This window comes from Schistocerca serialis, chromosome 8, assembly GCF_023864345.2.
Source record: "Schistocerca serialis cubense isolate TAMUIC-IGC-003099 chromosome 8, iqSchSeri2.2, whole genome shotgun sequence".
NCBI classification, from domain to species: domain Eukaryota; kingdom Metazoa; phylum Arthropoda; class Insecta; order Orthoptera; family Acrididae; genus Schistocerca; species Schistocerca serialis.
The window spans coordinates 606,989,683-607,012,663 of NC_064645.1; the positions used below are offsets into that span (position 1 = coordinate 606,989,683).

At 45.6% G+C, this 22,981-nt stretch overlaps 1 pseudogene; it reads left to right on the forward strand.

Moving 5' to 3' along the window:
- Positions 1 to 1,343: 1,343 nt before the first annotated feature.
- On the forward strand, positions 1,344 to 1,461 carry LOC126417253 (5S ribosomal RNA; annotated as a pseudogene).
- The last annotated feature ends 21,520 nt before the right edge of the window (positions 1,462 to 22,981 follow it).

Below are 22,981 nucleotides of genomic sequence, written 5' to 3' on the forward strand. Positions count from 1 at the left end.
TATGGTTTTCTTTTTTTAATGGACTTATCGCATTACTTCTTGCGCAATCAATTACATGAAAAATCACCAAAAGAATGGCATTGGTTTCATCACAGTAAGTCAGTTACATCCCGGGAAATTGCGAAGTGAAGTTGACGCTTGAAATAACTGAACAGCGCCGCTACTGTACATTCCGAGACGCAAGTGTGAACTTGTCGTTGCTCGTAAACGCGATGTGACTGACGTACTACGCGGTACTTATTTCTATTTACACAGTTATTAAGTGCATTGGAAATAAGACAAATGTCCAGTCACAAACAATGAAAAATAAGGAATGGGTTTACTCGTTCGTGGTTTATTAATCTTTATTACATATTAGAATGAATATGACGGTAACCAAAAACCGAGTATCAGCGACTAGGGTAAACGTCAAGGATCTAACAGAAGGGTGAATAATAATTTTACGTAGCCGTCTGACTGGACACCTACATTGTTTCCATTTCACTTAATAACAGTGTAGATAGCAATAAGTACAGCGTTTGTTGCATCTTAGTACGTCAATCACAGCGTCGGGCTCACGCTTTGACCTAGAGATGTGCAACAGCAGCGCGTTTCGTTTATTTCGAGTGTTAACTTCGTTTTGCAGTTTCTCAGGATGTAACTGATTATGGTGATGCAACCAACGCCACCCTTTTTGTGATTTTTCATGTTACTGATTGCATTAGAAACAATATGGGGTGTCCATTAAAAAAAAAAAACTTAAGTCTGCCTTGAAACTAACATTTATTTACGATTTAGAATGTCTCGGAGCATTTAAAATGGTTCAAATGGCTCTGAGCACTATGGGAGTTAACATCTGTGGTCATCAGTTCCCTAGAACTTAGAACTACTTAAACTTAACTAACCTAACGACATCACACACATCCATGCCCGCGGCAGGATTCGAACCTGCGACCGTAGCAGTCGCGCGGTTCCGGACTGCGCGCCTAGAACCTCGTAGCATTTACTTTCATGTGCCCCGTGTTAGTCGTTTTTCAATACTTATTGTTGTTGCAGAGCTACTTGCGCTGAAATGTTTAAGTGGGCCGCCCTGTATAAAACGTCATTGCATTTACTTAATTGAGAAAAGTTTTCCTTTATGCATTACAGCTAGGGCACCAAAGAAAAAGATGATGCTATAATCCTTGCTGCCACCTGATGATGGACCCAGGCCCGAAACCAGTTATAGCAAAATAAACCAATCATCAAAAAGTGTGGCTGATGTCAGTTGTGTCCTTCAGCGATATTTGCGAAAGTAGTGGTGTTCTCTATCTATTATGAGCAAAACAATGGCGTTATTACCTCGCTAGGTAAAGAAAACTCTGGGCAGCGGCCTTGCCGCAGTTGATACACCGGTTCCCGTCAGATCACCGAAGTTAAGCGCCCTTGGGCGTGGCCGGCACTTGGATGGGTGACCGTCCGGGCGGCCATGCGCTGTTGCCATTTTTCGGGGTGCCCTCAGCCTTGCCGAGCGATTCTAGGCGCTTCAGTCTGGTACCTCACGACCGCTACGGTCACAGGTTCGAATCCTGCCTCGGGTATGGATGTGTGTGATGTCCTTACGTTAGTTAGAAGTTCTAGGGGACTGATGACCTCAGATGTTAAGTCCCATAATGCTCAGAACCATTTGAACCTCAGCCTCGTGATGCCAATTGAGGAGCTACTCGACCGAATAGTAGCTGCTCCGGTCACAGAAAACCATCATAACGACCGGGAGAACGGTGTGCTGAACACACGCCCCTCCTATCCGCATTTTCACTGAGGATGACACGGCGGTCGGATGGTCTCGATGGGCCACTTGTGGCCTGAAGGCGGAGTACTTAAAGAAAACTATGCATGACTTTACAATGAATAAATTTCAGTCGAGAATGCAATCCAACTCCCAATTCTCCCTTATGGAGCAACGATAGGATCTGAAGTGTATTATGCTACCCTCAGGAAATTGAGGAAACAATTCAGCATGCTTGCCGCCACAAAAATGCAAACGAACTTCTCCATGACAACGCAAGGTCACACACAAGTCTGTGCAGCCAAGAGGAGCTCACAAAACTTCATAGAACTATACTTTCGTATTGACCCTATAGTGCAGAACTCGCACCGTCCGATTTCATCTGTTTGGCACAGTGAAGGTTTCGCTACATGGATGATGGGGAGGTTATTGATGCAGCAAGACGTTGGTTCCGACGTAGACCAGTAGAGTGGTACCATGCGAGTTTAAAGGCCCTCCCAGTAAGATGGAATAAAGCCTTGAACGGAGATTATGTTGAAAAATAGAGTTCTATAGCCAAAAGAGCGAGGAATAATATTCTGTATTGGAATCCTAAATAAAAGCAACCTGCTTTCAGAAAAAAAGTGTTGCATTACCTATAGAACGCCTCTCGTTGTTTGTAGACACTGTATCTTCTTCTTTTGGAGGGCATCTGTTTCTCCCAAAGCCCAGTCCTTGTAAACATGTGCGATTGTACTCCTATTGAAATAAGTTTGTTTTCGACATTTCAGCGAGTCAAGTAGTAGAGGCCAGTCGCCAACCACAGTTCTTTCAATGTCTTGATCTGAATACTCTTGTACACTCCGCATCCACCTCAAGCTGTGTAGTGGAGCGTACTTTTAGTACAACTACACATTCTCCCCTCCACTCTTCCAGTCGTGACAGATCCACGGGGAAAGTGATTGTTTCAAATGATTCAAATGGCTCAGAGCACTATGGGACTTAACATCTGAGGTCATCAGTCCCCTAGAACTTAGAACTACTTAAACCTAACTAACCTAAGGAATCGAACCTGCGACCGTAGCAACAGCACGGTTCCGTACTGAAGCACCTAGAACCGCTCGGCCACAGCGGCTGGCGAAAGTGATTGTCAGTATGCTTCCTTACGAACTCTAACTTCTCTGATTTTTTTGTTATTGGAATTTCTCGAGCCGTATGCTAAAACTAAACTCCGCTCGAACAGGTCATGAGGGCCCAACGGTGCCGACCGGCCGCTGTGTCATCCTCAGCCCACAGGCGGCGCTGGATGTGGATTTGGAGGCGCATGTGGCCAGCACATGTTAGTTTACGAGACCGCGAGCCTTACGCTGAGAGAAGTAATACGTTGCTCGCCTCTTCCTGGAATGTACCCTCTCACAGTTTCACCAGTAAAACTCACCAAGATATACAGCGTTTGTCTTGTAATATCTCTCACTGCAGTTTATTGATCATTTCCATAATGATGTGTTAAGTGTGATTGGCTATATTGTGGCAACACTGCCCCAAATCCCATCCCCTCTTCTCCCTCTGCAATACAGTTACGAAGTTCCATTGTTTCTGTGTTTGCTGCTGGTAAATACAGAGTGTTACGGGTATAAGAACACATATTGTGACAATTGGTGCGATAATATGAAGCCACTTCAGTGTGTTAGATGTTGTTTCTCTGCGTCTAACAGTCTTCCTGCAGATACATCACATAATTTACAACCTGGTGTTTTCTGTGCAGTCATAACTGCGCCGTGAAGTGGACTACGCCTGTCAGTAAAGAGTATCCGTTTTGCTGTCCACCTGTCCACAATTCAGCACCTCATCTGCTACCCATGGTAAAATAAACGTTAATCAACTGAAGACAAAGTCTGAAAATGAGTCCGTGATCATATTTTTCGCACTTTATTTTACAGGTCCGTCTTGGTCACACAAAATTTAACACTTTATGAAATGACTTTTATCTTACTAATATGAATATTTATATATGTGTTTGGAGAGAGAGAGATTAATTTGGTTGAGACTTTACTTTAAGTCGTAACTGATACTTGAATTTTGGTTGCTGCCTCCTTAAACAATCAGCTTCTGCACCAGTTGGTGATGTATTGTAATTTGGAGGAAGTTATTGTTCTTTAAGATTTAAGGTACGACTCTGTTGGTTACTTGGCCGTATTGCGGATAGCTTTGAGCCCAAGTTTTCGTAGCTTATCATACCGAAGGGACCACTGTTGTAAGTAAAAACGATCAAACAGCACTCTGCTTTTTGTGAGAAAAGGAGATTGCTTGGCACACAAACTTCCTTGAAACTACACGTCCTGCTACATCAAAATTGGTCAGTGGAGTTCAGCACCATACTAGTGTACAAGATCATAATCCAATAACTGTAATTAAGAAATTATGAGAGGTTGTTACGTATTGAATGAAAACTATAGAAAATGCATTTCCTTTCCTGTGTTTTAGTGAACTTTGTATACTTACAATTTGTCGATTGATAGCCGGCGACGACAATGAAGTTCACCTCCTTTTCAAAAAACAAGATATTTCTATTCCTCACTTCCAGAAAATTTGAATACATAAATCTTTGGCAACTCTTACACAAACTTTACTCAGTTTTATCACTACAATAGCAATTTTCATCACATGTAACAATACGTTCTGAGCGACGGCCTAACAACACGTCCTCTTTCCACAAGGTACAGATCAACACTCCCCTTTTTCTTTTTTATAAATCAATTGTCTTTATTTTTAGAGTCCATACTGAAAGATTCACAACTACTGCCGTGGCGGGGATTGCGCGCTAAAGAGTTTCTTGCTGTCCAGCTGCGCATCACTTCAAGTACTTTTTAAATCACATTTACATTTACGGTACTTACATACATTACTGAGCTTCTCAGAATAAAATCAGGCACAAATTAGTTTAAAAAAAGGGCAGTGAGGCTCACATAACATTACAACTTCACTATTACGGGTTTCGGCTTCTGTCATATTCAGATCATAAAATATTCTGATGTAGTATCAACGTCAAACTAAACATGTAGGTACATGGACTTTGAGGAACTAACCAATCTAAAAACAGCTGTAATTATTAGTCAGAAAATGAAGTAAATTCTTATGTCCTGAGTCATCAATAGAAATATCTGCACTTATACCCCCGATACGCTCTATATTTCAGCCGAGCGATAACATCAGTTTACGCTTGAGCGTTCAAAAGGAATCGAGCATCAGCGAAGGACAAATTACCCTTGTCTAAACAGCAGGCATGCGCGACAGAACAGAATTCGGACATGTTCGGTTCACGTTCGCTGGCGCTCGCCCGTGTTCCGCTGATTGTGATCTCTGAGCGAATTACCAGAGGAAGTCAGCGTCCTCTGCTCTTAGGCGCTGGCAACACAGAGAGATTAGAGAATCCACATAAGACAGATCATTGGTCTGCTGTTTTAGCGTGGGAACTACTTTTGCTTATTGACAGGAGCTACGTGATCGCTAGATCGATACGGAGAGAATGTAATCTCGGTGATAGGAGAATATAAATATCGGTTTCCCACAATCACCCTGTCAGCCCCCTGACAAACTACATATGGATTTTATAAAGCAGCCTATGTGACATGTCCGTCTGTATATTTTACATTTAATAAGTCATACTTTATTGACATTATGTTCCTTGTACGTACTGCAATAAAATAATTGATATGTTTCACATATGTCACCACATATATCAGCAACTATCTAAGCTATTTAAATGCGAAACAATTTCTAAAATAAAAGCCTCCGGTTGCTAATAACTGGAGTGTAAATGCTAGCCTTCTTTAGATTACGTTGCTCATCGGTAATTAGGGTTCTGCTTTTAAATTACCTCCTCAACTGTCAACCGACATAATGTGCTAAGTTTTGGAGTAATGCTAAGGAAGACTGAAGCTGTAGATCAATGTTAAATGTATTATCTCCATGCAATTCATATTTGCGTTTAATTTCAGACATTATGTTCAATTCTTTCGCCGATCGAACTTTCTTGTGTAACAAAATACCGCCAGTTTTGAATCGTTTATAACTCTGAAACTAACATTTATTTAGCGTATGGTATTGCACATCATGTTACGCTTCTTACAAATGTTTAAACAAAGATATACGTAAAAAGCACAATAAAACGTACAGATAATGGGCAGTACAATTAAATAGAGACATCAAGATTATATATGGTCAATACAATTAAATACAAACATCAAGATTATATAAAAAGTCTTTTGTGGCGTCTGTTGCCATCAGAAAATGACTGAACTTGCCACTGCATGGTCTTCTGTCGCACTCTTGGACGATGTGGCGGATGATCTGTTTGCTGGCTCCGCAGCCACAGTTGGGAGTTGGTGTTTTTCACCATTTGTAAAGGGTATCTGCACTTCTTCCGTGGTTTGTCCGTATTCTGCTAAGGGATGACCATATTTTACTTGGGAGTACATATCCGGCCGGTCTCTCAGTGATGCAGGGGAGAGCTTGACAATGCTCAGGGCACACCTCTCGCCACTCTTCCCTCCAGGTCTTTATTGCATCGAAGTTTTTACTTTGCAATTCCTTGGCTGTTATCATTGTTGGATGTCTCGACCTAAGCCTGTTTCTTTCCAGGTCAGGCATGTCGCAGTGTATAGGGAGCTGGGCGTTGTCGAGTATCTTCCTATTTTGCCGGAGAAGAACATTCTTCCGACTTAGGTCCGCAGGTGGTATGTGGCGCAGAATTGGCAGCCACTGTGTAGGGGTTGATCTCATGGTTCCGCTGACAATTCGCATCTGCTGAGACTAACAATGCGTAAACGGTGGTTGAGCCCACAACGGATATATCAAGTCTACACGTGTTAATCGTGCAGGATTTGTTACGCCTGTGCCATCATGGTAACAGTGTAGGGGGATACGCATGATTTTGCGAATTAGCTTCATTAAAGTTATAAACTGCTGTAGCGTGGAAACGCCTTTAGCTACGAGACTGATTCGGGTGTCATAGTGAGCTCTACCAGGACCCAAAGAGAGAGAAAAATATTCGCCAGAAAATAAACGAAAAGCGGTACTAAATTGAAATTTACAGAATAATGAAAGATGTCTTCTCGTATGACTCATAAATGTGCTTGGAACCATAGCAAATGTAAGTCAGAGAAAAACTCGCTGAAGGGGTACAAAAATCGTAAAAAAGGCTAGTGCCGAGTGAATACGAGAGCTACGGCAGCGTCGAAAACAAAATGAGAAAGTGGCGCAAAGCATAACGGGACCAGCAAAGTCCACACATCCGCGAATCATGTGCAGGTGTCGTCGGAAGACAACACAGAGAACAATGACAAGAAGAACAGGCCTTAGGTACTGCCAGCAAGAAACCAAATGTATGGTTCCGATACGTGGATGACACGTTTGTGCTGTGGAGACATGGTAGGGAGGAACTAAGCCGGTTCCACGACCATCTGAACAGTATAAACTCGAGAATTCAGTTTACAATGGAGGAGGAGGTAGACGGCAAGTTACATTTCCTCGATGTGCTTGTTTTTAGAAACGAAAATGGTAGTTTGGGCCACTCAGTATACCGCAAACCCACGCACACCGACCGGTATTTGCACCGGGATTCGAACCACCACCCACAACAGAAGCGGGGTGTTATCAAGACGTTAGCGGACAGAGCTAGAAATATTTGTGAACCTGAGTTGCTCGACGCTGAGATGCAACATCTCCACAATGCACTAACGAAGAACGGATATTCGTCCGCCGAAATAAAACGTGCGTTGAGGCACCCACGCAGAAATCATACTGACGTACAGGCTACTGCAAAATCTAAGGTTTTCCTGCCGTTTGTTAAAAATGTAACGGAAAGAATAGGGAGGATCTTGACGAAGCGGAATATTACCGTAATTTACAAGCCCACCAGGAAGATACAGGAATACCGTAAGCCTGCCAAGGACGCTCGCAAACCACTGGAAAAAGCTGGAGTGTATAGGATCCCATGCAGCTGTGGTGATGTTTATGTGGGTACCACTAAAAGAACTGTTTCTAAACGTTTGGAAGAGCATAAGGGAAATTGCAGAAGAGGAGAAACGATCAGCTGTTGCGGAGCATGCTTTCCAGCCAGGGAACCACAATATTCGTTTCGAGGAGACGCAAGTACTAGCGGCCACAAGCGGATATTACGAAAGGCTCTACAGGGAGGCAATCGAAATCGCTAAACACCCTAATAATTTCAACCGTTAGCAGGAGGGTGTGAAATTAAACGGCATATGGATGCCGGTGTTAAAGAAGATGTGTACCACCCGTCCACTACTGGGTGATGGCAACGGCGATCGACGGCGACGGACAGCGGCCAATTGCACTGACGTTTTCAAAACACGTGACGTCACGCCGCGGCGTGGGAGCGCGCGGACACGGAATTTAGCGGCAGCCAGTAGCGAGCCAGTGGGTGTGTTGGACCTTCCATTGAGCTACGGACCCCCTTGAAGATGCCTCCCGCAGTCGGAGACGAAACGTTGGGAATCGACACAGAATTCGTCAACCGACCACGGCATAACAGCCCGGATAATTATAATGGACATGATATTTCCGGCCGTGAAAGTCTACATTTTAGTATAATGACAATATAGATTGCTCAGCCAGAACATTATGACCAGCGACCTACTATCGATATAAAGCGGTCCAGACTCCAGCGTCACTTGGCGAGGAATGATCGCTGGATTACACACACACAAGGTGCATGGAGTATCAGTGAGCGTGCTGTCTGTGTAGAATGAGGAAGGAGCGCGATCTATCAGAGCTTGGCTGAGGGCATATTGCGATGGCCTGGAGGCGCGGCACGAACGTCTCGGAAACTGCACGACTTGTCGGGTGTTCTAGGAGTGCTGCGGTGATTTTCTTCAACATGTGGCGCAACCAAGGTGAAACCACGTCCAGACGCCATGACATTGGGCGGCCACTCGTCATTACAGATGTCGGGCGTCGCAGGCTGGGCAGACTGGTAGAACAGGACAGGCGGTGAACTGTGGCGGAACTAGGATCAGATTTCAATGCCGGGCAGAGTACAAGCGTGTCTGAACATAAAATGCACCGAACACTCCTAACGGTGGGCCTCCGCAGCCGACGACCCATGCATGTGCCAATGTCAACACCACATCATCAGCAACTACGACTGAAATGGGCATGTAACCATCGGCATTGGACCTTGGCGCAGTGGCAGAGCATTGCACGGTCTGATGAATCCCGGTACGTTCTTCATCATGCTGATGGAGTGCGCGAATCCGTCGTCTTCCAGGGGAACAGCTCCTTCACACCTGTACTGCAGAACAGAATCTGGCTGCGGCTTCATTATGGTTGGGGAAACATTCATGTGTGGGCATCCATGGGTCCAGTGGAGCTATTGCAAGGCACCATGACGCCAAGGAGTATCATACACTGCAGACTACGTATCCTCCTTCATGACTATCATGTTTCCTGATGGTCGCGGCATTTTTCAACAAGATAATGGGCCATGTCACAATGTCAGGAGTGTGGTGGAGACGTTCGAGAAAGTGGTTCGAGGAGCACAGTGGCGAGTTCTAATTGATGCGCTAACGCCCCCCCCCCCCCCCCCCCCAGTTCGCCAGACCTGAACCAACACCGACTCAAAGGAAGGCCTCGTCGCTTGTTGGTGACGTCACGTCAGCTAGGCACGGCGAACGCCAGGTCTGTTGCAGGGAGAAACGCCTGGGCGTGTTCATCACTATAAATCTCTTATTTTTGGACAAAATGTTTGGTATTGTTTTGGATTCTGCAGTTTTATTTAGATGAAAGATTTTCTTACTATCGTAAAGCTACAAATGAAGATCATAGTTCTGTATTACTGAATCCTGTCGAAACAAACGTAGATCAATATGAGAAGATGCTTTGCCCCATTTCAAGCTTCGGAAATTTTACATTCAAGTAACCATATTTACTTGATCCGTTTTGTTATCGAAACTTACCCCAACCCCCTTACAATGAACTCGTTTCTTTTATTTATTTATTTATTTTCGTTTGACATCGTCACTGGAAATATGAACTAATTTACATGTGTAAATGTCCAACTGTTGCCAGTCATTAGTTTACAGTCGTTTTCAATGAAAGGAATTCTAAACAGGAAACAAAATAGCTTCATACATCGAAAGTACTGCTGAGCTTTAACATGCACATTAGAAAAGATAAATATTCCCCTCTTGCAACAGAAAGGAGAAACTTTATAAGATAAAAAAATTTTATTTGATAAAACAAATATCTCTCTTTTGCCTCTTCTTCTGTCCCCCACCCGCTCCCTCAACGTGTACAATCGCAAGATATTTCATTAACATTCAGTGCTCCTCACCCCATAGTTAACCAAGGTACCTAAAGATACAAGCGTCACTTCCTCAGATTTACAAACAAGGTAAAGAAACACAAATTCTGTTGCTGCTGGACCACGAAGTTGTTTTTGTATGTCAATCCTTAAAACAGGTGGAAACTTAAGTTCAGGAGTACACTATTTGTTAAGAAGTGTAATGAATTGCACAATTAACTGATTGCAGAAATCTCTCAGAACTATGTGTGCTGGTCAACTACCGCCAATAGTTTGACATTTTCCTGTGTCAGAGAGGGAGACACCACCATTATGAGTATGCCTGCAACAGACTGGCGTTCGCCGTGCCTAGCTGACGTGACGTCACGAACAAGCGCCGAGGCCTTCCATTGAGTCGGTGTTGCCTGAACCCACCAAAAGCATCTAGGATGTGACTGAACTTGGCATCAGAGCTAATCGCTCCCTTCCCGGAAATTTAGAGGAATTACGTGACTTGTGTGTGCAGATGTGGTACCAACTCCCTCCAGCAACCTACCAAGGCCTCATTGCTTCCATGCCACGATGCGTCGGCGCTGTTATCTGTGCCAGAGATGGACATACCGGACATTAGGTAGGTGGTCATAGGGTTTCGGGTGATCAGTGTAGACAGAGGTGGCAACGCGACGACGCCAGAGTGTGTATCGCGACCACCAGATATCGCCGTTTTGTCAACCAACTCCGACATGTCGGGCATTAATGCGCGTACATCGTTGGAGTGTGCAACAGCAGATTGTGATGTTACTGAGCAATCCACCAGAGGTCCACAGATGGATAATCGTTGGAGAATGGGGCGTTATCACATCGCCAAGGCCTCTAGCGCAAACGAGGTGGGCTTTGCGAGCAGTGTGTGCGATCGCTTATGGTTTCGATGCGATCCTGAAGAAGGTTACGGGCAAGACATCTCACTGTACTTGTGATAAACTTGTGATTTATCTGTTCTGCTCTGTGTAGTAATGTATTTGAAACCGGTTTTACATCTGCGTATCACAAAACGCCCAAAGGACTAAGCGGAACAACTGGACCATCCGGCGGGGGGGGGGAGGATTCATCTTTTATTGTTCACAATATTTATCCCGGCGTTTTCATGAAAAATCTGCGGATCAGACCCAAACTGAACACATAGAAATCGTTTTCCTATGTCACTTTGCTTGCTTCGTTGAAAAACAGAGCGCTCGCGATTCAGTATCAAAGTTTGGTACTGTTTCTGTAGCAGAATTGTATTGACTGAATTCTATGTGAGATTTATTAGTGCGAGAAAAACGAGACCGCAGCGTTCGTAATTTCGTAAGGTTAGACATTACGCTCGTTCTACCGTGCTCTGTTCCATACTGTTGGCTGTACGTGTATTGCGCACAGCCCATTGCGCGACACTTTTGCGCAGCTAATACTCAGCGGTAAGTACATTTGTATTATTATTTAAAAAATGGAAATGGTCTCCGCAAGGCCGAAGACTACAGTGGCTTTTCTGCTTGGCCATTATCTGCCAAACACAGAACCACAGCAGTTGTCATAAAAGGAAGCAGTTTATAGTCATTCCGTAATTCAATGAAAATTATTGATCGTTTCTTTGAATGGTCTCAGCGAAAGTTTCCTCGTCCTAATCTTCCGACTGGTTTAACGCAACACGCCATGAGTTCATCAGGTTACCTTCCATTCGGGAAGCGGATGCACTCAGCGACTGTATGTGACTTATAGAGTGCAGCAAACAGTCGTCCTTTTTAGATTTGATTGCGCAAATCCAGCTTTCGGCTAGTAGCTAGCCATTCTCAGTGCACTATGCAATGCAATTCCCTTTGAATACTATACAAAGAACTGTGACTGACACCCGAACAACAGGGACTTACATGCATCGAGGATAAAGAATAGCGCATTGAGAATGGCTAGCTACTAGCCGAAATCTGGATTTGCATAATCAAATCTAAAAAAGACGACTGATTGCTGTACTCTATAATTTATACGCCACGAATTTCCCTCCTGCGTCGTCCTCTTCATCTTAGAGTAGCACTTGCAAACTACGTCCTCAATTATATATTGGATGAACTCCAATCTCTGCTTTCCTCTACAATTTATGCTTTCTACAGCTCCCCCTAGTACAGTGGAAGTTACGCCCTGATGTCGTAACACGTGTCCTGTCATCCCGTTCCTTCTTCTTGTCAACGTTTTCCACATGTTCCTTTTCTCGCTGATGCCGCGGAGAACATCCTCATTCCTCACCTTACCAGTCAACCTAGTTTTAAACATTCTTCTGTAACACCACATCTCAAAGGCTTCGATTCTCTTCTGTTCCGGTTTACCCACAATCCATGTTTCATTACCATACAATGGTGTGCTCCAAACGTACATTCTCAGAAATTTCTTCGTCAAAGTAAGGCCTATGTTTGATACTACTAGACTTCTCTTGGGCAGGAATGCCCTTTTTTCCAGTGCTAGTCTGCTTTTTATGTTCTCCTTGCTCTGTCTGTCATGGGATATTTTGCTTCCTAGGTACCAAAAATCCTTAACTTCATCTGTTATCCTCAGTTTTGATGTTAACTCTCTCGCTGCTCTTATTAGTGCTACTTATCTTAATGCGATTTGCAAACTTTATCATTGATATCCTTCCACAATGAATTTTATTAGAATACTAGTTACCACAAGTAACTGCGAAAGTCGATCAAAGGTTAGTCTCATATATCGCTCGTAATCGAAACCTAGACTCTCAGACTCTCCTTTTCTGTCCTCTCTCACGTTGTGCAACAGCTGAAGCACAGTCCAAGACAATGAGTTACGAAACTCCTACCGTCTTTCTGTAACTTCACTACTGCATCGCTCCCAAACGATGTATATAAAGACACTCCGAACGCTACTATTGTATATTGTGTATAAGGAGTGGTATAGCTCATTCAGAATTGAAATGAGATGAATTTTTGAGTTTATTGTGATATACAGATACAAAATGCGTTTTATAATAAGGGATTAAATTAAAAGTATTTCTTTTTTGTAATGCAGCACCGATAGAAGAGAGAGAGATTGGAACTCACTATCTTCAAAGCAAATTAGAATAGCCTGAAGTAAGAGATTTGTGTCAAAACCAGGAAAGGTGTGAGGTAAGTTCATTGTCACCATTGACGCTGATTTATTCATTGAAAAGGGAATGAGCGAAGTGAGGGAACACTGCTGTTCGCGAAGAACAGATAATTAGCACATTACGATTCATTGCTGATGCAGCAGTAGTGGCCGAAAGTGACGAGGAATTGGGCTTTGTGCTAAATGTAGTGCAATATGTGCTAGGTGTAGTTTAATATATTGACATAAACAAAAAGAAAGCATTACTCGTGGACCTACTGGAGGAAAGTCTGGGAAGAGAATCTAGAAGGGATACTCGTGTACACTCTGAAGGGCCAAAGAAACTGATACACCTGCCTAATATCGTGTTGGGCCCCCGCCAGCACGCAGAAGTGCCACAACACAACTAATATCTGAAGTAGTGTTGGAGGGAATTGACACCATGAATCCTGCAGGGCTGTCCATAAATCCGTAAGAGTACAAGTCGGTGGAGATCCCATTTGAGCAGCATTTTGCAAGTCATCCCAGATATGCTCAATAATGCTCATGTCTGGAGAGTTTGGTGGCCAGCGAAGTTTGTAGCCACACTGTAGCAATTCTGGACGTGTGAGGTGTCACATTGTCCTTCTGGAACTGCCCAAGTCCGTCGGAACGCACAATGTACATGAATGGATGAAGCTGATCATACAAGATCCTTATTCACGTGTCACCTGTCAGAGTGGTATCTAGGCGTATTAGAGGTCCCGTATCACTGCAATTGCACACGCCTCACACCATTACAGAGCCTCCACCAACTTGAACAGTCAGCCTGCTGACATGTAGAGTCTATGGATTCATGAGGTTGTCTCCATATCCGTACACGTCCATCCGCTCGAAACAATTTGAAACGAGACTTTTCCGACCAGGCAACATGTTTCCAGTCATCAACAGTCCAATGGCGGTGTTAATGGGTCCAGGCGGGGGATAAAGCTGTCTCCTTCATGCAGTCATCAAGGGCACACGAGTGGGCCTTCAGCTCCGAAAGCCCGTGTCGATGATGTTTCGTTGAATGGTTCACTCGCTGATACTTGTTTATGCTCCAGCATTGAAATCTGCGGAAAGGACGCACTTCTGTCACGTTGAACGATTCTCTTCAGTCGTCATTGGTCCCGTTCTTGCAGAATTTTTTTTCCGTCGGCAGCGATGTCGGAGATTTGGTGTATTACCGAATTCCTGATCAATCTAACAACTACGCCAGACACTTGTCGTCTTATAATTATAGTCGTTGCCGACCGCAGCGCCGCATTCTTCTTGTTTACATATCTCTGTATTTGAATACGCATGCCTATACCAGTTTCTTTGGGACTCTAGTGTACATATTGATGCCTGAGAAGCAGAATAAACACGAAACGTTCACGTAAGATATAGAAGCAAGGACAAGACCAAAAGTTCTTTCACACGTAGGCCTATAAGTAGCGCTAATGTCCAGAACATTTGAAAGTATTAAATGAGTCTGAAATATCCTAACAAACTCGAGAAACCATCATTGGCTCAAATTATCAAAAATTACTCCGCAAAGCCGGCCGCGGTGGTCTAGCGGTTCTAGGCGCTCAGTCCGGAACCGCGCGACTGCTACGGTCGCAGGTTCGAATCCTACCTCGGGCATGGATGTGTGTGATGTCCTTAGGTTAGTTAGGTTTAAGTAGTTCTAAGTTCTAGGGGACTGATGACCACAGATGTTAAGTCCCATAGTGCTCAGAGCCATTTGAACCATTTTTTGAATTACTCGGCAAGTACGCGGATATAATCATAAACAGTTCCTTTCGTTTTCGATTGTGGATGACGGGTACTGTCAACCTACACTACTGGCCATTGAAATTGCTACACCAAGAAGAAATGCAGATCATAAAGGGATATTCTTTGGACAAATATGTTATACTAGAACTGACATGTGATTACATTGTCACGCAATTTGGGTGCATAGATCCTGAGAAATCAGTACCCAGAATAACAACCTCTGGCCGTAATAACGGCCTTGATACGCCTGGGCATTGAGTCAAACAGAGCTTGGATGGCGTGTACAGGTACAGCTGCCCATGCAGCTTCAACACGATACCACAGTTCATCAAGAGTAGTGACTGGCGTATTGTAACGAGCCAGTTGCTCGGCCACCATTGACCAGACGTTTTCAATTGGTGAGAGATCTGGAGAATGTGCTGGTCAGGGCAGCAGTCGAACATTTTCTGTATCCAGAAAGGCCCGTAAAGGACCTGCAACATGCGGTCGTTCATTATCCTGCTGAAATATAGGTTTTCACAGGGATCAAATGAAGGGTAGAGCCACGGGTCGTAACACATCTGAAATGTAACGTCCACTGTTCAAAGTTCCGTCAATGAGAACAAGAGGTGACCGAGACGTGTAACCAATGGCACCCCATACCATCACGCCGGGTGATACGCCAGTATGGCGACGAAGAACACACGCTTCCAATGTGCGTTCACCGCGATGTCGCCAAACACGGATGCGACCATCAGGATGCTGTAAACAGAACCTGGATTCATACGAAAAAATGACGTTTTGCCATTCGTGCACCCAGGTTCAGTCGTTGAGTACACCATCGCAGGCGCTCCTGTCTGTGATGCAGCGCCAAGGGTAACCGCAGTCAATGTCTCCGAGCTGATAATCCATGCTACTGCAAACGTAGTCGAACTGTTCGTGCAGATGGTTGTTGCTTGCAAACGTCCCCATCTGTTGACTCAGGGATCGAGACGTGGCTGCACGATCCGTTACAGCCATGCGGATAAGATGCCTGTCATCTCGACTACTAGTGATACGAGGCCTTGGGATCCAGCACGGCGTTCCGTATTACCCTCCTGAACCCACCGATTCCATATTCTGCTAACAGTCATTGGATCTCGACCAACGCGAGAAGCAATGTCGCGATACGATAAACCGTAATCGCGATAGGCTACAATCCGACCTTTATCAAAGTCGGAAACGTGATGGTACGCATTTCTTCTCCTTACACGAGGCATCACAACAACGTTTCACCAGGCAACGCCGGTCAACTGCTGTTTGTGTATGAGAAATCGGTTGGAAACTTTCGTGATCTCAGCACGTTGTAGGTGTCGCCACCGGCGCCAACCTTGTGTGAATGCTCTGAAAAGCTAATCATTTGCATATCACAGCATCTCCTTCCTGTCGGTTAAATTTCGCGTCTGTAGCACGTCATCTTCATTGTGTTGCAATTTTAATGGCCAGTAGTGTATATACAGTGCTGCCCAAAATGAAAGCAACAAACCCCTTTTCCCCGTACATAATGTCAACAGGTGTCTGTACGATCGTGTTCTGCACGGAAGATGCCGTTCTAGTCAAGGAACAACCACTCCATTGATGACGTGGAGTACCTGTCAAAGGGAGTAGGATTTGCCAGCTAGTCACCCATCCACAATCGCTGTGTACACAGTCACAAAGAGTGCAGTGTGGCACAGAGAAGACGACTACTAGACTCTCTGCAGTGGAGGGCCATAGGAAGAATGGAAGAAACTGGTGTTGCCCGATGGCTTAAAGTGAATCGTTCTGTTGCTTCTCGTTCGTGGCGACAGTTTATAGAGACCGAAACTGTATTCCGAAGACCAGAGCTGGGCCAACAATGTGTGACATCCGAAAGAGATAACCATTATCTGGTTGTAAGGGCAAGACGGTACTGCCTCAGCACTGCACGGTATTTGGTGTCTGATCTCGCGGCACCCACAAAAACGGTGTACAGAAGGCTTCGGCACAGTGGCCTTTATTGTCGGAAAGTTGCTGTACGTTTATCTCTGACGCTTCTTCACGGAAGGAAACGTCGAGATTGGAGTCGTCAACATACTACCTGGATGGTCTAACAGGGATCCAATGTTCTTTCCAGAGATGAGCCCAGATTTTGTGAGTGAAATGGATTCACATCTGAAGAGATCGTAGAACAGGACTCCGGGACCCAAACATCGCGGAAAGGAACCGATACCCAGGAGGATGACTAATGGTGTTGGCAGGGATCGCTCGACCACTCGAATACCTCTTCATGAAATTGTATTGGTGAATAAGCAAGGTTTAACTGCTGACAGGTATCTTGGGATCTCATGTGCTGATGTTGCGAGCTGCAGTGGGCCCAGACTTTGTAAAGATGGACGATTATGGTCGCATTCATAGAGAGCTCTGGTGGTTGATGTTTTCTTGGAAATGGAAGACATTGCACGCACGACATGGCCAGCTCACTCACCCGATTTGAACCCCATAGACCTTGTAAGGGATGCACTAGGGAGACGTGTTGTATTACGTCAGCGTCCACCAAGGACTCTCCATGGTTTGCCAGCAGCTCTGCAGGAAGAACGAGAGTTACTGCTTCAGCATGAGGCTGCGGACATCATTCACAGCATTCTCCGTCGTTGTCAGGCCTGTATTGCTCCCAAAGGGCCGGCCGCTGTGGTCGAGCGGTTCTAGGCGCTTCAGTCCGGAACCACGCGGCTGCTACGGTCGCAGGTTCGAATCACGTTTCGAGCATGGGTGTGTGTGATATCCTTAAGTTAGTTAGGTTTAAGTAGTTCTAAGTCTAGAGGACTGATGACCTCAGATGTTAAGTCCCATAGTGCTTAGAGCCATTTGAACAATTGTTTTGCTGCCAAAGGTGGTCACACCCGATATTGAGCATATCGACCAGTTGTCAGTATCTGTGTGCAAATCCGTTAAGTTGGAAAAAAATTAAGAACATTTTTGGCCACGGTTATACATGTTGCAGCTGTTTACGTTCTGCATTCTTTAAATTGTTTCTGCTTTACTATCACCTGTTTGGTCTGTTTTGTGGCAAAACATATGCAACCTTACAAAATCTCCTTTCGTTGCTTTAATTTTGGACATCAGTTTATCACATTACACTGAGATTTTTTTTATTACGTGTTTACGTTACCAGGAGACGGAATGTTAGTTTAATTACATTTTCCTATTCGTATTGGAAAAATCACCGTCCCGATTAGTGACTGCTAAATATGGAAGTAACAGCGTTAAAAATAGGAATTTGTCAGTTGATATCATGCTGTTCTTCTGTTGTTACATGCCAGCCACTTGGAGCGCTAGCATCGCTACATTTATCAGAACGTTGCAATTTTTGCCCTATAGAGTTTCGCGACTGTTCGTCGTAGACAGCGGTTTTATGGAGCAACGCCAAAGATAACAATACACGGAATGCGCTCTTTACCGAACCCGCTAATAAATATCTATTCTGGTCCACACAAATCGTGCAATTACCAAAAGAGAAATTACAGTTCCCTCCGCTGTAAACATCTATTCTCAAGTACAGGCGAATGGCAGTGAACACTGACGAATGGTCTATGAATGCTCGTTCGCCTATGTTCGCTTCCATTCGTTCCTATGAAAACCAGCGGTAAGAGTGCGCGCCGTTAGTATCTCAGTCTCTCTGCTCCTCTGTCGTCTACACTCTATAATTTTTTTTTATTTTTTTTATTTTTTATTTATTTATTTATTTATTTATTTTTTTTTTTTTTTTGGCTCTGAGCACTATGAGACTTAACTTCTGAGGTCATCAGTCCCCTAGAACTTAGAACTACTTAAACCTAACTAACCTAAGGACACCACACACATCCATGCCCGAGGCAGGATTCGAACCTGCGACCGTAGCGGTCGCGCGGTTCCAGACTGCAGCGCCTAGAACCGCTCGGCCGCCCCGGCCGGCTCTACACACTATAGGACGATGCAGTTGAGGCTCCGTTCCGCTCTGCCGAGTTGTAGCGCAGTGTGAGCAGACTGTACCCACTCACAGCGTGACCCAGTACTTATCAGCGCCCGGAGCGTAAGCGAATCCGCGGTCGCGCCGCCGCACTTACGAGGATGAATTCCGCTGGCGACCTACATTCCGGCACACTGCGTGCAAGTTTAGCGCGGCGGTCTGCGCTTCGTCGCAGTACAGTATAGTCCGACTGGCTCGCTGCTTTTAGTACCAGTTTCGAGGAAAAATTTATATAGTCACATGAACAATCTTTTGACCTTCTAAAGGAAAATAAATCTGACATCAAAAGGATTATTCATTTGGAAAATCTCCTTCAGAAGAAAAAATTACATGAAACTTTCTGGCAGATAAAAAATTGTGTGCTGGACCGGGACTCGAACTCGGGACCTTTGCCTTTCGCGGGCAAGTGCTCTACCAACTTTTTTTTTACTTTTTTTTCGCAACTGCCTTCTTTTTTATTTTTATTTTTTTTTTGTTAACATAAATGAGTGTACAGTCTCACACCATCAGCAGCATTTATTTATTTATTTGGGAGCACAGGAGAAAGAAAAAGAAATAGGCTGCTGATAGAGAGCTATGTGTGAAAAGGATAAACATGTGTAAGGAGAAAAAAAAACTTAGAAGAGGAGGAGAAAAGAGAAGTGAAATAAAATAGGAATACTTTCCGCGCCATGCTCCACTTTGGCGCGCCATCAGAACAAAACGCATTCTATCATAGACCATTGAATGGGAACGTGGGATCGTCCAGTCTTGGCTGGCACGGTTCGTTGAGATTCCAGCTTTGAGGCGGGTTGGTGAAAATACTCTGTAAATAGTTCGCGAAAGTGGCCCGATAGTGTCGATGCCGGCGAAGGGTGTGGTGATGTACTTGGAGCCGTGTCCAAAAGTCTGCCGGATCGACGATGTCGTCCCGGAAGAGGTAGTTGACAGCCATGCCACTGATCCATGTGATGGCGTGCCACTTAGCCGATGGAATGTAGGTCGTGTCGGGATATATCATCATGGTGGGAGAAACGTGATGTGGGGGTCCTCGGAGGTAGAAAGCCACAATCTTCTGTACGAGGGTCCAGACAGCTGCTGCTGGCCCACACTCAAAACGTTGTAAATCTGTATCTTCGACATTGCACTTGAGGCACAGGGGTGAGTCCACCAGTGCGATGCGATGCAGTTTCTGTCTTGTAGTATACTTGCCGTTGACGAGAAGGTACCACGTAGAGGTGGTGTCAGTGGTGTGATATGGTTGGTGGATCGTTTTCCAAACTGTAGGCCTTGAAACCTGGGGGTGACGTGTTTCGACGGGGTTGCGGGGTGGAGACTTTCGGAGAAGGCGGTAGATGTCGCGGGTGGTCGTCTTCCTGGTCCTGGGGAGCTCGGTGCATATGTAGCTGTACTCCAAAAAGAAACGGCCGATATGTGACATCGGAGGTGGGATGTGTGCCAAAGATGTCGGTGGGCGTCTCGAAACAGGTGCGAGCTCGGTGGTCAACGTTCCAGTAAAACTAGCATTTTGGCTTTTCCATAACCGGAGCATAGTATTGGTGTAAAGTGCCGTAGTCCTGGCTCTCACATTAACCAGATAGAGGCCACCATCCCGCTTCGGTAAGGTGAGAGCTTCATACTGGACTTTGAAGATGTGTCCAGAACAAATGAAATAGCCGAAAGTCGCCTGTAACCTGGCCGCCATTGTCGCAGTGATGGGCAGAATCTGCGCTATATGGGGTATCCGGGCTGCCAGATGGGTATTGACGAAGGTGACTCTCTGGCACATATTCAGCGGGCGTAGTATGTGATTTTGTATGTTGGCCTGGATGCGTTGCAGCAGCGCACGAAAATTGATCGCCGAGGTGCGGCGAATGTCTCGCGTGTACACCAATCCGAGACAACGAAGGGTGTCCACCAGTTGAAATGGGACTACGCTGTCTGCGGGAAGGCCGCGGCCGATCTTCATGGCGCATGATTTTGCCACGTTCATAGCGCTCCCTGCCCCTGCACTGTAACGGGTAATCCACTGCATCGCAGCTTGCACGTCAGCCGCTGAACGTACGACGAGAGCCAAGTCGTTCGCGTAAGCTCGGCAGCAGAACATATGATCCCGGAGTGCAATACCTGTCAAACGTCGCCGTAATCCGCAAATGAGTGGTTACATCGCAATGGCATAAAGCATCGTCGACAAAGGGCAACCCTGCCGTACTGAGCGTTCAATCCGTATAGGTTCTGTAAGTCTGCCGTTGACGAGAAGTCTGGACGTTGCTCCACGAAGGAGCCGCATAATCACTTGCGTGAACGTCGGGGGAATTGCCATTCGGTCCATCACTGCGTTGAGGAATGCATGATTGACGCGGTCAAACGCTTGTTTGAAGTCGATGGAGATTAAAGCGCCTGGCAGTCGCGAGTGTGTTGCCACAGCGATCACATCTCGACATTCACTTAGGGCTGTCTGTATATTACGATCGCCGCCTAAGGATGTTTGTTCGTGGGAAACAATGTCCCGTAAGACACGTTTGAGTCGCACTGCTGGAAGGCGTGTGAAAATCTTGAAGTCGGAATTGAGTAACGTGATCGGCCGATAACTGTCGAGTCGTGTTCCTCCTGCGGGTTTCGGGACTGGTACAAGTAAGCCTTCCATGAACATTGGTGGCAGGTTCGCCGCGCCGGACACAAGTTCCCAGTACATGTCCCTCCATCGTGGCATCATCAACTCTTGGAAGGTTCTAATTCGAGAGGTAAACCATCCGGGCCGGGAGATCGATTCAGAGACCCTTTGGCCACAGCGCCTTGGACGTCATCGGTGGTCACTTCAGCAGTCAGGAGGGTTGCAGCCGCTGCGTTTAGAGTACCAAGTGTCTCCTGGGCAACCTCAGCAATGGCCTCTGCACCGGCAGGTACTTCTTGATAGAAAAGTCTATAGTGCGTTGTGAAAGCATCCGCAATGGTAGCTTGCGAAGTCAGCCGTCGTCCATCAGGTAAGTCTAAAGTTGTCATTAAAGCCTGTCGGCGTCGACGAACATTTTGAACAATATGATGCATAGAAGGTTCTTCACTGTTAATCCTATCTTGGCTGCGTGCTCGTACAATGGCTCCCTCTAGACGCCATCTAGTCAAGGATAAAATCTTTGCCTTGATGTGTTGACCTTCTTTGAGACGATCCGGGGATGGAGGATGATCCATGAGTTCGCGTAGAGCGCTATAGCAGAAATCAGTTGTATGGTGATTCCACCTGGCTTTGGCTCTGCCATAATGTGTCAATGTGCGTCGGATGGCCGGTTTGGCGCACAGCAACCACCACTGCAGTGTGGTCTCGTAACGCATAATGCGTTGAACATATGTGTGCCACGTGTCGGTGACCTGTTGTCGACATTCAGGGTCCCGCAGTAGCGCGACATTGAGTTTCCAAGGTCCTGCACTGCGCCATATAGATTGTCGACGTAGGTTCATGGTACAGATGTAGATGTCATGATCCGAAAAGGCAGACGGCCAACGTTCCGCGGTTAGGAGAACTGATTTTAGAGCGTTAGAGATGTATATTCTATCAAGTCGGCTGGCGGAGTGGCTCGTGATGTGTGTATAACCCGGGCGGTCGCCGTGTTCCACTCGCCAAGTGTCGAGGAGACGAAGGCGGCGGACGAGGAAGCGAAATTCGGGACATGTGGTGGTCTGTGCGCTCGAGAACACAGTTGAAATCTCCACCTACGATGAGATGATCGTATCGGCCGAGGAATAAAGGCGTGATATCTTCTGCGTAGAACTGGGAGCGATCCCGCCGTTTATCAGTGCCCGACGGGGCGTAGAGATTTATGATTTTGAGTCCTTCAACTGTTATGGCCACCCCTCGCGCTGTTGGGAGGTATGCGACATCGGAAACTGCAATTCCTTCTCGGAGGAGGATGGCTGCGCCTGTGTGTTCCATAGCTGCAGGGGCGGCGTACGTCTCATATCCATAACACCCAGTCCAAGTCGCTGTCCTCAGTTCTTGTAACAGGGCGATGTCGATGTCCGCTGCTCTTGGCGTGTCACGGAGCAGTTGAAGTTTAGCGTGGGAGCCGATATTATTAGTATTGATAGTAGCTATTCGGTACGCCTGATG